A 16,478-nucleotide genomic window follows, 5' to 3' on the forward strand; every position below is an offset into this window, starting at 1 on the left:
CCGTCTGCCAAATTCCGGCCAACAACCAAACGAGCCGGAGTATGTTTGAATGAGCATTGTTATGGAAACTTCAAGGACACGTGCTTAGTTGGATTCATGGACTTCTTCCCCCATTTTTTAAATGTGTGGCCGGCTATTGTCATCATCCAAATAGTCTTCAACTTCAAAAAGACTTCTTGGTGCTAAATGAGGCTGTTCAGACAAATGAAACAAGTGAGCTTACCAACCAGCACAATCTTAGTACATGAAAGACCTAGGCGACAGTGCGCTAATGCCTTAAGAAAAATTACAGAAACTTACCCACTAAACGGGGTCACCTAAAAGCCAAAACTCAATACAAAATCCCTATACATTTCGATAAAGGATAGAGCTTCCCCACGTTCAATTGATTATTTGCTCAACCATTATGTTGCACCAGTACTATCATCAAGGAAATGGAGCACGTGCCCACTATGAATACTACATGTCAGCACAAAGAAGCAATGCCAAGAGGCATCAACACCATGCACTCGAACACTATCAATACACAGGTTGCGAAAAGTTTGCTTCAACATCTTACTATAGGAGACACTTTCTAGCAAATAAAAGCAGCAGCCACTCTGATCGTAGGGAGCATGACACTTGAAAGAAACAAACAATATCAATAAGACTTGTTTAACTACCGACACTCCCGATGATTAACCAGAGAACAGGGCAAGCACCAAGCCCCATATGACAAAGCCTCACAATCTTCGAACCTACATGGACAGAGGTTATGCGAAGCAATTCATCAAACAGCTAGAATGCATTGGTGGGTAAGTGCCTAAAAGCCCCTACAAGTGGAATCATGTTACCCTTCCTTTAAAAGTCAGTGGAACATCTTTTTAGAAAAGACCAGTTTCATATGAGCCGATATAGAACTCCAAGAATGAGGGCTTCTTCTTTTTGACACCGGGCTCAAGCAAACATGATTAGGCACACAGATTTACTCGGACTTACTGAATTTGGTTTGGATCAATTCATGTCGACAATGTTTGGATGGTGGTATTGAGGTCGCCCTCCCAACGCCCTTCATAATCTTGGAGGGAGAGACGGACTTCATGTAGTTGCGGTGTCCTCAAGGCACCGTTGCAGAATATATTCATCTTGGGGCACTGCTCCACAACAATAATCACCAGCGATGGGAACTCGAAGGCGCACTTCGTGGGGGAGAAGCTCTCAAGGCTTGGTAAACCTTCGAGTGTCAATCGGTGCAGCTTGGGGAAGGTGATCTCCTCTACTCCATTTCCATTGTCGGTTACCACGCCTTCCATTGCACCACAATCTCTTAGGATTAGCATAGTAAGTTGCGTCAGACTTGCCTTTGCCGAGCAAGTCGCCATGTGAACTAAACCAGTGTAGCCTTTTACTTCTAATTGCGTCGGTCTACGGAATGAAGTGGACGATGGAAATATGATTGATAATCTAGGGCAATCACAAACGAACAGAATTTCAATCTGTTTGAGGATTTCAGCAATGAAGGAGCCACCATCTGGGAGTCGCCCCGGGTTACACGGGTTCACCAGCGTAAGAAGTTTCAACTTTCCAACCGTAAGAAAGACATGAAGCCGGACCAAACTCGGTTCGCTAAAATGTCTTGAAGAGTTCGATAAGGACTCTGCTTATGAGAATAGTGAAATGAGCGAAGTAAAATTCTACCGACTAATCTGGATGAATTTATTAAAAAACCTTCTGAAATTCAACGAATTCGGGAATGTAATTTCTCCTATTGATTATTCACGGAGGTGAAAAATTCGTGAGTATAGCCTTATTCTTCCTAGGTGCATATCCAAATCTCCCTTTTGTGGACTGTGAGATTATTCGGCGTGGAGATTGATGTATGACATGATTCTCTAACCACCTTGCTGATTTCTTTCTTTATTTAGTTTATTTATCATATACTATTAAGAATTTAAGATACTTATCTTGATTAATTTCTGTTTTTCTAGATATGCTTACTTAGTATGAACTCTTGTTTTAATTTACCTATAAATGTAGGTCAAGATACTAATTTTCTTCAGTTATGAGGATAAATTCATTGACTAATGAGTTTACCATTCAGTGTTTCGTCTTCCTTGCCTAAATTGGTATTTCCGTGCGCCCCCCCTCCCCCCTCTCTATATATACACACGCACACGATTTCCCTTCAATTCTGAAACCCGCTATGCACTTTCGTTCTATATCATCAGTTGCTAACACAAGTTTTAGGACTCACAGTATCATTACCCTCAAATAAGATTTAAATTTGATTCGACATATTTAGAATTGTCTAGACTCTAGATTACTTAAAAGTTACTAATTAAAGCTGAGCCTCTCCTTAATATCCGTACTTTAGCTACAATATTAAGAAACGTCACATTAGTCTAATTAAGATTTGAAAAGGATTGGTAAATTATAGTAAGTTTTTGGAACTTATGAGAAACTTTTGATATACATGCCAATATGTTTATATTAAAGAAGTGGCGTTTTAGATGCTTCTTATTTAAGGTCAAAAATTGTAAAAGAAAATGATAAGTCAACATAAGTGACCCCACGGACCTTACAATGTCTAACTCAAACCATCTAGGGATAATAAACTAGATATGTCATTAAACAGGTACGAGTGCAAACCTTTTCGATGAGTAAAAGCGGTTGCTACGTAGAGACATTGTCTTCTAGTTTTCTACAATTGGCATCTCCAAGAATTACCTCCACAGCTTTACAATCTTCAATAGTAAACTCTTTTAAGGAGGGCCACTTTGAAATATGCTTCCTTTGGCAGAAACTTCTGAGCTTTGGCATGTCGTGAAGATACAAAGTGACAAGTTGAGAAATTACAATTCTATCGGCTGCTTCTTCGGGTTTCTCCTCTTCTCTGGCAACAATATACTCCATCTCTCCACAACCTCCGAGATCAAGATATTGGAGTTGTCCCGGACTTTTTGCCATAGACATTGTAATAAGGTATCTCGGACGTGAGCACTTCTCAACTGTCAAGGACTCCACACAATGAAGTAGCCTCTTCCACATGAATGAAGGAATCACATTGATTAGGTTGGGACACTGCTTCACCTCGAGGATCTTTAGACAGCAGAAAGACTCCACAAGGATTTTATCGTTCCATAGTTCTTCCTGTTGAACTCCCTCAATGTGTAGCTCTTCTAACTTTGGCAATGCAAGCTACAAATGTATAGAGATAAAGAAACATACCCAATTTTGTTTAGGGCCAAAGCATAAAAAAGCAGTACAAATTACAGATGAGATAAATCGGGATATGATACCTTCTCATCAAATAGTGGATGTAACCCATCACTAGCACAACTCGCTGAGCGGAAGCTAATCAACTTCTCAAGGTCACCAAGCTTGAGTATGCTTAAATGATGGAACTTCAAAGTCTCTATGGTATTCCCTTTTCCTTCTTCCATCGCAATTATGCCCCGCAGGTTATTGCAACAGGAAACATCAAGCACTGCAAGTTTATCAAGAGTTATGGCCGTGGCACTTGAGAAGAGATATGGCAAACTATGACAATTCCTCACGTTTACTTCCATCGGACAAGGAAACGCCAAGGTTACTTTGCAGTCACTCTTCAAAATGTCTCTCGGCCTTGGTAGATTCAACAACTTCACTTTTTTTAATGCAGAGAGGACCAATGGCTTTTGCCATTTCTCGGAGCTAAGACTTACAGGTTCAAATAATGCTTCCAAGGAGGGACACCCGACCACCTCAATTTTATTCGGGGATGCAAGTATGCGGAAGGACTGTCCGCGAAGTTGATTGGGCCATATCCTCTTTAATTCGCACATGGATGAAAGCTCCAATTCCTCCAAGCTTGGAAAATGAACCTGCATAAAAGCATTGGTACAAAATTTTATCACGCCGAAAACTCGGGGGCATCTTTGGGATTGAACAGTAACTTAGATTTCCCACTGCAAACTGCTAAACTTTTGGTTTACCGAAAAAAAAAAATTCTGCTAAACTTTTGGTACATAATAATGATCCAGTTTCCATTGAAATGTTTTAGTAACTAGAACTAGAAGAATGGTTAACATAAACATACTGTAGATGCTTACATACCTTTTCGTTGAAGAAGATAGGCAAGGACAAACTAGAGTTGATATGACCAAACGCTTGTTGTGAACCCGAATCTGCTGTCATCCACTGTTGCTTTTCTTCGAATGAAGAAAATGTCATCATTTTGGAGCATCCAGATATCGTCGGTCTTCTTAAGGATGGACACCGAATACAGTACTTTCTATAAGAGAATGTCCCGAGATTTGGCAATTCCTTAAGAGACAAGGAGGTTAACAAAGGAAACTCTAAAATATTGGTGTTTGTAGCTTCCTCCAATTCTTCTTCTTGCACATCAATAATTTCCTCCGTCGGTTTACACCTCGCTATTTCTATTTCTTTTATTTGCCCGAGTGCTTTAGCCATTGAAGAAGAAAAAAGAAACTTTAGGTTCTCACAGTTTTCCACCTTCAGTGTCCTTAAGTTTTGGAAACACAATGTTCTTCGTGGATTTTTGTTCGATATGTGACCCAAACTTGGTAAGTCACTCAAAGTTAATTCTCTCAATCGTGGTAGAATCCCGACTTCCCCATTGGTTGTCAATCCTTCTAGGTCAAATATTCCTCGTATCAATCGACATCCTTCAATGGTTATAGCTTCCAAATTTTGTAGCTTTATTATCTGCAAAGGATGAACAAAACCACACTATCTCATAATAATGCTTGCAACTAGAAAAACAAGTTGCATGTCAAATAATAGTGAAGGGAATTATCTCATACCATAGACTTAAAGACAATCGAAGAAAAAGAGGAGTAGTGATTTATGAATTTAATCTTATCCCTCTATAGAATATATCAACTTTACACTTACTTGTCGTTTAGCTATATGTGCTTGGACTCCATTGAATAGTAATAATAAGACGGAATTCTTAGTCCCTGAATTATGCTTTACCATTACATTTTGTGCTTTCCACCTAAGTTTTCTAAATTCGTTGCACAGGCTCAATTGATTTTTCATTCATAGACTATGATTTTATATAATTACTCAAAAGAATTATTTTCTACCAAATAGTCGTGAACTAAATTGACAAGCAAATAAAACTATACTTTTAATTAATTTGCAAGTGTAATTTGAGCTTGACATTTTACCCAAAGTATATAAATAAATACATCTCTTATCGAAAGATTGGAAGTGAAAAGTTACTATAAATCATGACAGAAATGCTAAAATAGTCAGAACACTTTGTTGTTCCCATGCATAGCACTATAGCACGCCCTGCCCATGCCCACATACTTAGCTAATTACAATGGCTCATCACACTAAGATGTGTGGTTGGCCAGCCCATAAGCACCAATGAAGTGACCCCAATAGCACATTATGAGCATCAAAGTCAATTTCATCACTCTACCTATATAAGGACCGAAGATGCGTTTCCTTATCAAAGAGCTAACTTATATGGCAATTTTTATATTTGTAGCCAAGAAAATGAATTGCTTAGTTCAGGAAATGATTTTAGTTGAGCATCATGCTTTCGCGGTTTGGCTCACATGATCAACATAATTAAAAAAAAAAGTTGAAAAAAGTTTTTCCATTTTTTTTTTATTTTATATTGATAGAACAGTTAAACAGTTGTTAAATTAAAGTGATTGTGCGCAAATGAATGTTAAATATGTTCCTAATGAATACCTTCAAGCAATATTTTATTGCAAAAACGTAATTTAAGCATGTGCAGCGCGCATATATTCCTCTAGTAGTATTAGAAAAGGGGTTAGAAAAAGGATTTTGGTAGATACGATCACCACAAAATGTCCAGCAGCTTACATGAATTCCAAAGAAGAAAAAAAGAATTATCCCACTAACATCACATTAATGTACCAAGGTTACGAAAACAATTTGGCTATCGAATACTATATTTTATTTTTCATTTGTAGTCACATAATAGTTATGTCATTTTACAAATAAGAGTATAGCGGAACTTTGTATCGAACCACAATTCCACAAAGGTCCATTCACCTACCAGAACTCTTTACAATTGTTGAGGGACGAAAAAAGCAACTTAATCGCCTCGACTACTCTAATGCAATATACTTACAATTAGAATGGTTTTTTGTTAATTCTTTATTTCACTTTAATCAATTGGATATAATAGAATTCTACATGTGTCCATTCATTAGTAAATAAAGGGTATAAAAATTATATAGGTCGTATATACTTCCTTCAACTTACGAATATATCCATAGAAGTTTGTGTATAAATATTCGGCTTTACCATTAAGCGATGATAAACTTCTAGATTGTTTGATAAAATCTATACATCATACGATGCTTCTTTAACTATGTTGATAACATAACACAAATAAGAGATGTAATTAACTAATATATGAATGCTTTTATGTAATCAAATTTCACATAGCAATTCCATCTTGCAGAATTAGATTGTTCTTTTCCTTAGTTGTTTTTTAAAACAAAATCTCAATAATGATATATATATACATATATATATGTGTGTATACATTAATCCAATTTTTCTACGTCCTGTTATACTCTCACATGTCCATGCACAAAATCTAAAAAACAAATTATATACATGCTGCCCATCAAAGAAGTCAACCGAATGGTCCTGAGTTTTACAGAAGCTCGTCATTTTTGGCAAATTTTGTAAGGTCAGCCTACGTAAATTGCACGACTTCACTTTGGTATGATCATCTATTTCGTCTCCGTCTTCATTTGCCTCGGCGTTTGCGACAATTTGCTGCATCAAGTGGCATCTGCTTATTTCAATCTCTTCAAGCTGTGACATTATTCTCTTCATAGACAAAGGAAACAACCGTTTAATTTCACCACATTTATCTACTTTCACAATATTGAGTTTGTTGAAGGATTCTTGGGCTAGACAACCGTGACATATCTTCTCCAAGTTGTCCAGATTCTCAAGAAAGAGAGATTCCAATCTAGTGAAGGCAGTGCACTGGACATTTTCTGTGGAGCAGATAACATACTGAAATGAAGGGCTATTTTGTACATGAAGATGCTTCCAATCCTGAAATCCTTCAACGCACAAATCATGACTGCTATCAATGCCATCTTGCAATCCATCCAAGTGGAGATCTTGTGTTCCTCGCAAACATTTAGACACACACGCTTCAAGAAGAAGATTGCTCGTTTCCAACTTGAGCTTTAAATTTTTGGATTCTTTGTATTCACCCGACCAATCCCAAACATCCCCAATTTGGATTTTATGCTTGTTCAACTTCTCAAATGGCAGGTCTCTAGGGATATAGGCAGAATGAGGAATGGAAATGTACAAAGTGCTTAATTTTTTCATCTTCTTCAACTCAGCCAGGCTGGCGTTGTTTTGCGGTGCTTTATCTTCGGCCTCCCACTGATCAAAACTATCCTCCATATAAAGCTCTTCTAAATTAACCAAGCTTGCAAGAACTCCAGGTTCGATAATTTTGAGCCCTTTGCACCCTGTCCAAAAATCTCAATTCTGTTAGTCCACCTATTTCTTTGGGCAGTCGATCGATTGCAGATCCGTGGAAACTAAGGAACTGCAATCCTTTCAGCTTTCCAAGAATAGTCACGTCCTCCAGATGGCAGTAATCAAGATGTAGGGACTTGAGGTTTTTAAGGAACTCAATCGATGAAGGTAGAGAGGTGAAAGATAAGCCAGTCATGTCCAAGACTTGGAGCTTCTCCATAGATTCAAAAAATGACTCGGGAATCTTGAGAGACGGGTTGCTTTCGCATAACAGAAGCATCCTCAAGTTTGGGTAATCCAATTTTTCAGGAAGCTCATCAATGTTGACCCAAGGGAAGGATATGGCGGTGCATTTCCTAAGCTCATCCTTTGACCATTCTTTAAACCCAAAATCCTCCCTCCCGACCAAGGCCTTCCATTGAGTGGAAGCAATGGAGTTGGCCGCATCAACAAATATGTCGTGCATATGGATCTCTTCCATGTCATCAGTATCTAATAACAAAGAAGAGTCCTGCAAGCTATGTAGATCCATAATCAACATATCTCTGGCGTCTTCGATGGTCTTGAATTTTTTCTATAAACCCAAACCAATGCAGTACCCAAGGGAACACCTCATGACTATTTTCCCAGAGTCTATAGCAGAAACCAAGAACAATGATCTGATCCTGTCATCTTCTAAGTCATTGTAATTTAGTTCTACTATTGATTTTGCATCCAACAACTTTATATTGGTCGAAGCATTCCTCCATTCAGCCATATCTCCTCGCTTCAACCTCAACGGATAGAATCAAAAGAGGCAAGCCACCACAATTCTGGACCACTCCATCCACCAAGGGTTTAAAATCAGGATCGTTAACTCTGTCCTCCACTATCCTTTCAAACAATCCTCGGGCTTCTCCATGCTCCAACTCATTGAGTCGGATTTCTCGGTCAGTGCTCATGTCAGTGCGCAAAACATCTCGGTATCTAGACGTTAGCAATAACTTGCAGCCTCTCACTTTATTATCATCACTGCAAGGTATTCCAACTTCCTTCAACTCTAGCTTCTTCCACAAGTTATCTAAAATTATGAGAATCTTCTTTTTAGGATCACTCTTGTCGCGACCTAAAATTTAATTTAGGTTAATGGATTATTAGGTTAATTAGATGAATTAACTAACCTAATACGGACTCTCCCAAGTCCTACCGAATCGCAACTTAGGTTTATTCATGAGAAATTATTCAATCGGAGCCGCCACTAATCATTTACGGTAGGTTGATTAGAAACCTATATAAAATAGCGGGAGAACTATTTTATCTCTACGAACCGGAGAGAATGAGTCCGGGGACTTGGTTACTCTAATTGAAAAAATTAACGCCCTTTCGGTACCAATTTCATGAAAAAGCCTTTCCGATTGATCGATGTGAATTTGATGATTAATTGGAAAAATGTGACATGAGGACCATATATTAAGCGCTCAGAGGATGATTTTTTTGGTATTTTCGGCAATAAAAGAAAATAAAAGCAATCAAAAATCTGAACAAAAATAAACAAAAATGCCCGTAATATACCTTTTAGTTTTCGATTTTTCCGAAAATCCTCTCATTCCCAAAGATCCGGGCTAGAGCGAGATTTTATCCGCTACATCCTCGAGGATTCGAGCCGGTATGCGGATATGTGTATAGAAAAACAACGTCCCTTCTCGCCAAAGGGCAGAACACGAATTTCTATACTAAATCACATCTCATTCCACGAGATCGTGGCTAAGGCGTGTGATTTAATTTTTCCGAAGGGTCTAGGCACGTAAGGAGCATATATTATGGGCATGTTTGTTTAAAGATGTGCAAATTTTATAACAAATCAAAACAAACAAGCAAATTTTATAACAAATCAAAACAAACAAGCATGATAAAAATAAAATGAAAAATGAAAATCAATTGAGCTTGAAATTTCGAAAATTAAAAGAGGGGTGGCCGAAATTATGAGATTGGGGATCCACCTTTCCTCATCCAAAAATTCAATCCATTTTTAATTTTAGAAATTATCTTTGAGATTTGAAAATCTAGTTTCAAATAATTCTTAAAAAAATGGATAATTATCCAACCAATCTTTATCCCTTAAGCCGAACTCAAGATTGTTTCAAAAAAGATTCCAATCCAAATTCTAGATAATCTGAATATTTCAAATGATATGGCAATCTCTTCAATATAATAATCAGGATTTAGATTCATGAGAAAAAACGAGCCATCGGATACATCCAAAATTCAATCGGAATATCCACAATTTGAATTCAAAGATATGCATAATATCCATGAGATATGCTGCAAATTCGAAATAAACAACCAAAAACTTCTAGGATAATCTCTAGGTAAGCTTTGAAACTACAAATTCAAATCAAAGAACAGCAATGCCAAATATTCATGAGATAAGCATAGATATCAAGAGGTTTGCTCAAGATTCCAATTTTCCAATTTAAGCAAAAATCCTTACAGATAATGTCAAGTAATCCAGACAAATTCAAATAAGATAACTTTGATATCCAAGAGTAGAATTTTACCTTATCTTGCGAATTGCAATCTCCTAATTCGAACTTTGCTCGAAAAAACCTGCACACCAAGCTTGGGAATGGACGATCGGCTAGGGAATTCCGCACACCTAAAGGACTTTGGCAAAGACAATTTTGTATCGTCGATAAAGCTTAATTTGCAGCGGCAATTTAAAGCATAGATCCACCTAAAAGAAACAACAAATTGCAGGGAAATTGTGCAAAAAACGGTAGAACACACAACCCCGAACAGCCCGTAAAAATCGACTCAAACTAGTGTTGATGGCTTGGCAACGAACAATCCATCTCAGCGTGGTCATGAATGGAGTCAGATTTTCCATTTTTTATGCACGCACTCCTGCTATATGTTGACCGAACGTGGTCTTGCATTGAACATATAATTCTCCAATGGATTCATGCGTGAACTTGGAGTTAGCTGCCTGTGAGGGTGATCAACGACACGATCTGGCACATTGGACTGTTCTGGCATCACTTTTATTGTCTTCGGTCCTGCACTCCACTTAGCAAAAAATATGACAAAATTAAACTCCGTTAGAATCCTTCCAAACCTGATCAAAAAGTGGTGAGTGATGCGAGGAAGGATAGATTTTTCTGATCTTAATTCTTAAAACATCAAGGACCAAGATTCTTGAAGGAAACTCCAGGGTTGTAAACACTGTAGCGGCTGCATCGTCAACAGGTTGGGAGGCGGTGAACGGCCATGCGGCTCTCCGTTTGAAGGTCTATTTGTCGAAATTTGCTCGAATATCGTCGAACGTAGATCAAATAGCCTGCAAAAACTAAAACTTTATAAGTGGTAAACGGGTCGTCGGCTCAGGGAGCACCAGATGGATCGACATCGCTGGCTGAGTGGCGGACGTTGCTTGCGAATCTATTCAACTCATCCTTTGCCTTTTCTTGAACGTTCTGTAGGTAGTACCCTTTACGTGTGCTGCCCCATAGTGGAGATATGTGTTCTCCCTCCTCAATCGTCAACCTCCTACATGCTGAAGACTCCTCTTGGCCTCTTCTCCGATTGTTCCACCTCCAAGGAGAGCAAGAGTTTTTTCCTTTCTTTCTCCCAGTGATCACCTTTTTCCTCTCTCACGACTCTCTCCATACTGTGATCATGTATGTGAATGAAGGAACCTCCAATGGCCGTATATTACAATTGAATTGGCCTCCTCCCCTCGTGTTGTGAACAAGCTCCCTATTTATAGAACAAACTAGGGTTTTGCGACTTTCATTTAATTACGAAGTAGTCCCTTAACTTCAGGTAATCGCAATTTGATCCAGAGACAAATTATTCCATTTCATAAAGTCTTTTTCTCAATTAATGAGCATCCTTAATTAAAAGGCTTTTTCCCAAATAAAACATTAAATGGGCTGGTTTAAACTCAAATTAGACCTCAAGACCTTAATGAATTTTTTCGGAGTTGCCCCCTAGCTAGCTGAATTCTGCTCTTTGAGCTTTGGTCCACCGCTCTTCGATTGGAATCCATTTTTCCGCCGCCCATCCGATTAAATGTAAATGCAATGTAATGCAACATGATGCTAAAAATAAATATGAAAAATGATTTGATTATTTTTGGTGGGAATTAAAATTAATTCCTCATTTTTATGCAAAATAAACGACTAAAAAGATAGTCAAAATTTAGGTGTCAACAACTCTGTAATCTCTTGCACAAACGATCTGCTCTCCCACGAGCAGGTTCATCGTTCGTTAGCTTCAGACCCAGTGCATAAGCGATTTCTCCCTGGATTCATTTTAGATCCGGATTGCGTGATACCTTTGCCACAGCAATCACATCGAATAGATTCTCTTGCTTTACTCGCCTTTCCACATCCTCCAAAAGCTGGGACTTGCTAACCCCACCTGGCCCATACACCCCAATCACACGGACCTTGTCATCAGCCATGGCCTTTATTACATCCTCTGTGATTGAGGCCCTGGAATCCAGGACATCTTCTTTCTTGTCAACAGGTCTTGTAGCGGACGTGGTAGCAGTGACAATTCCAATCGGAGTATCGTCATGGTAGACCTTTTGGAAGATGGGTTTTGTGCTTTCGTCGGTGAGTCCCTGAATGACTGGAGTCATCTTCTTCGCCTTCCTGCCAATTGGATGGCGCACCACGGGGTTAGGAAGCCACCCACGGAAGCAAGCATTATTTGCTCTTGCGCCACGTTTCAAGAGGTTATCTGCCTTCTCAGTCTCCTCCTTCACACTCTTCAGCCAATTCTCAATATCGGTGTGTATAAGTTTTCCATCATACATGGCTTCCTCGACAGAGCTATGCAGCCTTTCCCTCGCAGCCTTCAGCTGCTGGACTCCATTTTGGGGATCTTGGACGTAGCTTTTGTAGCACGGCACGTACCCAAATTGGCGTCCGATGGGAGCAATCAGGTACTCGACGAGTTTCGAAATTAGGCTCTCTGCGGCGGAGGTAGCAATTGCCTCGGCCATAATTTCTCCTTTAATTTCTAAAATTTCCTTTTTCCCACTTCTTTCGTTCTTATTCTTGTTGCTTCCTTTTATTATTCGCTTGAACAAATGGGTGAGGAGGAAACTGAAAAGAGAACATAACTAATCAGTTAGACCAGTTAAAGAGAGAGAGAGAGAGAGAGAGAGAGAGAGAGAGAGAGCACCTTGAGTGCACGGAAGCAAGAGCCATGGGAATAAATAGAGCCTTGAGGAATATCAACAATTGTCGATTCTTTTGAATATTTACGGTCTGAATCATTTACATCTTTTTCTCAATATTTCGAAGCTTAAAGCATTTCTTTTCGATTTTATGATTTCGCAAGAAAGCGATAATAAGATGTCGTATACTTCTTACATAGTTGGTAATTGTTTTGATGTTAGTACCATTCACCTCTTGTTTTGATAACTGGTGCTTTTTTGAGCTTAGCAGATGCCATGTTGCCCATAAATTAAAATGAGATTTCATTAGAATGGTTACGTCTAAATGTGAGAAATTCTAAATTAAAGGACAATATTGCACTATGTAAAAATCTTAATACCGTTGCTTTTTTTTTTTAATAAATGAACAGTGTGGGGCCATTTCTTACCCTCTTCGGCTTGGTAGCAATATTTTGTTATCAATAGATCAAAATAACCTTCTATGGTTGGAAATGAGGTCAATCACTAATTCACCCTACTTTTTTTCTCTCTCATCTCCTCCTCACCTTCTAGGTTTATTGTCAATTGACTAAAATATCCTCCTACCTTTGAAAATCAATTAATCATCAATTTGGGATTTTTTGTGATATTAACTCAATTTAACATAAACTAATAGATTGTAAATTTGTCACATGTGTATCGATTTGAGATTTTTTGTGATAAAAAAATCAATTCGGGGTAAATTTGTCACGGTTGTATCAATTTAGGGTTTTTGGTGGTCAAAAAAATAGTTTGAGATAAATTTGTCACAAGTATAGCGGTTTGGGATTTTTGGTTGTCAAAAAAATAGTTTGGGGTGAATTTATCACGGGTGTGTCGGTTTGAGGTTTTTCGTGGTATTAATCCTTAACTAAACATACTTTATTTTTTGTAATTTAGGATGGATTAAATTTTGTGATGTCGTTAAGTTTGTAATTTTGGTCAATAAAGTACGACTTTCCTCAGATTTTTAATCTTTTGATGTAGTTTTTCTATTAATCTTAATTGTAATAGGATGGCGGTAGGCCATTTTTATGCCAAGGGCTACTGACTCCTACTTTTTGGACTTGGGCAACGTTACATTGTTGAAACTCTCTCCCTCTTGCACGCCCGCACACAAGCACACATGCCCATTAACCAAGGGCAAGCACCCTTAATTAAATGTTTTCACACACCCACCTTTCAAGAAAAAAAAATGACTATTAATCAACCATTTCGGTCTCTGATTATAGGCAATATTTTGAAAATATAAGCAAAGTAAGGGTCAATACGTGATTCCACCTATTCAACTGGTCTAACAGTTTACACCATCGGGGTTTGAATCTAAAAGGGAAAATTACCAAAACAGTCCTAAACTTATTGCCATTATTGCAATTCAGTCTTAAACATTTTGTATTTGTGCCAATTCAGTATATTTAGCTTGTTAGTGCTGACGTGGTATTGTCGGCGCTGGTATGACAAAATTTTAAACCTATTTAAATAATATTTTAATTATTAATATTCGTAAAATATTTTAATTATTTTTTATATTTATTTTCTATTTTTTCGGCATAGAGAAGGGTCGTGAGGTGCGGTTGAGGGCAAAGGTTGCCTTCTTCCGCAGCCGGCGAAGTTGCCCTCGCCCGCACCAAAGCAAGGCCAGGTGAAGGCCTCGGCCATCTCGTCGGCGCTAGTGAGGGCTTTGCGGCCCTCGCCCGGTGACCGCCGAGTTGCCACGACCCTCGACAGCCACAAAGAACAAGGATAAAAAATCAGAAAAGAAAAATAAATAAACAATTTAAAAATTTTAGAAATATTAAATGAATACCACGACGTTCCGAACCTTGCTCCCTTGCAAATATCTTTAAAATTCTGCCATGTTAGCGCTGGTAGTGCCACGTTGGGGCTAGCCAGCCAAATGAACGGAATTGATATAAATGCAAAAAGTTTAAGACTAAATTAACAAAACAAATAGGTTTAGGATTGAATTAGAATAATTGCAATAGGTTTAGGACTGTTTTGCTAATTTTTGCAATCTAAAAAGCGAAGTAATAAGCAATATATGTAATGATAATTTTGTAAAGAAAAATTGACACTAATAGTCTCTAAATTTGGCTCACTGTGCAATGTCATCTTTGAACTACTAATTCATTTAATACAGTCCTTAAAATATTTGTAAATGTTCAATTCATCTCTAAACTTTCAATTTGTTCCATCTAATCTCTCAACTTTGCGTGATAAAATCAAATTAGTTCTTCCGTAACATTCACATGCTTTCATAATTACTCTATCTCCCAGATTTTAGAATATGTTTTCATCTTTATCCTTTTTGCTAAATCAACAAAAAATACAATATCTTTTTTTTTTACCTTTTTGGTCTTTCATTTACGTAAATTTACTTATATAAAAAAGGTTAGAGAGACAAATTCGGTGCCTCTAAAATGAGTTTGTGTTGCAGTTATTTAACCCATTTTGTTTCTTCTTCTTCTTCTTTTCACTTTTGAGTTTTTTAAGATAAAATCAATACAACCAAATTACAAGACAAAGAGGTTGAAAGTGAAATAAGCACCGATGGCACATGAAAAATAGATATAAATTAACACACATACCAGGAGTGGCTTCACTGTGAGGATGCAAGAGGAAGTGAGATTTGTGATATCCCGTAATCCGGCTTGTTTTGAAGCCTTGAATAAATGAAAAGTCTCATCGATGTATTTCAGTCCAATCTCACTCGGAATTGATCCTTCTCGAGCAGACTAACCAAATGGGAATGGCTACCTAGGAAAATCAAGTACGTAGACCTAAGAACTTAATCTTGGAGTGACTCTTTGGCCATGAAAATTGTCGAGGGAATATTTTAGACCAATATAGGCCGATCCTAGAATAATTAAGGAACGATTTGGGTAATACCCTATGCTTGGATCATGGGTGATTCCATTCGACCTCGTGTGGGTTTCGAACGTCCCCGAATTATTTTCTAACGATCGTGTCCATCGGGACTAGTGATTGACCCTCGCAATTGAATGACAACCAAGGTCGCCAGGGCTCGAGTAATTCTTAAACGTGATTTTAATCACGGGTCGATACGCGAAACTCCTAAAAGCCACCCGTTAGTTTGAGATACGCTGAAAATTCTATTGATCGAGATTGATCGCGAATCGAGCGTCAGAATTTGACGTCGGACTTTCGGGGGTTTCAATAAATAAAAATTTTGGACGTTTCCTCATCCTATGTGAAATTCCTTCGCGGTTCACCCCAAAGAGGTTCAGGAAAAGTATATTTGGACTGGATATGGGAAATGACCCATTTGCCCTTGAAAAATACCCCATTTTTCACTTGGAACGAAGGGTATTTTGGCGATTTTCCCTTTTGGCCGAGATTGACTAGTCAATGTGGGGAGAAAATTATTTTTCCCTCTTGACTTTGTGGGCATAATTAATTATTATTAACCTATATTAATTATTATATTGACCCTCTTCTTCTTCATTATCCAAGAACCCACTCCCTCTCTAGCTCACTTTCTCTCTACCTCACTCTCTCTCTCCCTCACTTGGCCGAACACCCTCTCTCTCACCCTCCATTGCCGAAAATTCTTCGAGCTCTCACCGGAGTCGCTTTGGACCACTTGAAGTTGCTCGATCGTCGACGAGTCGCCGGCCGTGCAAGGATCGCCGGAACCGCCGCTTGGTTTGATCTTTTCCTCAACCGTTCAACGGACGTTTTGCGAGTTTTTGAGGTAGGATTGTTTCTAAACCTAAATTAGGTGGTTAGGTTGCTAAAAGACCATGAAATTGTGAATTTTTGATGAAGAAAATTGTTGGATTTG

General features: G+C 38.3%; 1 protein-coding gene and 1 pseudogene across 1 annotated transcript in view; both read right to left on the reverse strand.

Annotated features, from left to right (window-relative positions):
- The window catches only part of LOC115751677 (protein BONZAI 3-like), a 1,030,407-nt gene that overhangs the window by 290,050 nt on the left and 723,879 nt on the right, over window positions 1-16,478 (reverse strand). The gene's annotated exons all lie outside the window — the stretch shown is intronic.
- LOC125315530 lies at window positions 981-12,478 on the reverse strand (annotated as a pseudogene).

This window comes from Rhodamnia argentea, chromosome 6 (genome assembly GCF_020921035.1).
Source record: "Rhodamnia argentea isolate NSW1041297 chromosome 6, ASM2092103v1, whole genome shotgun sequence".
Taxonomy (NCBI): Eukaryota; Viridiplantae; Streptophyta; class Magnoliopsida; order Myrtales; family Myrtaceae; genus Rhodamnia; species Rhodamnia argentea.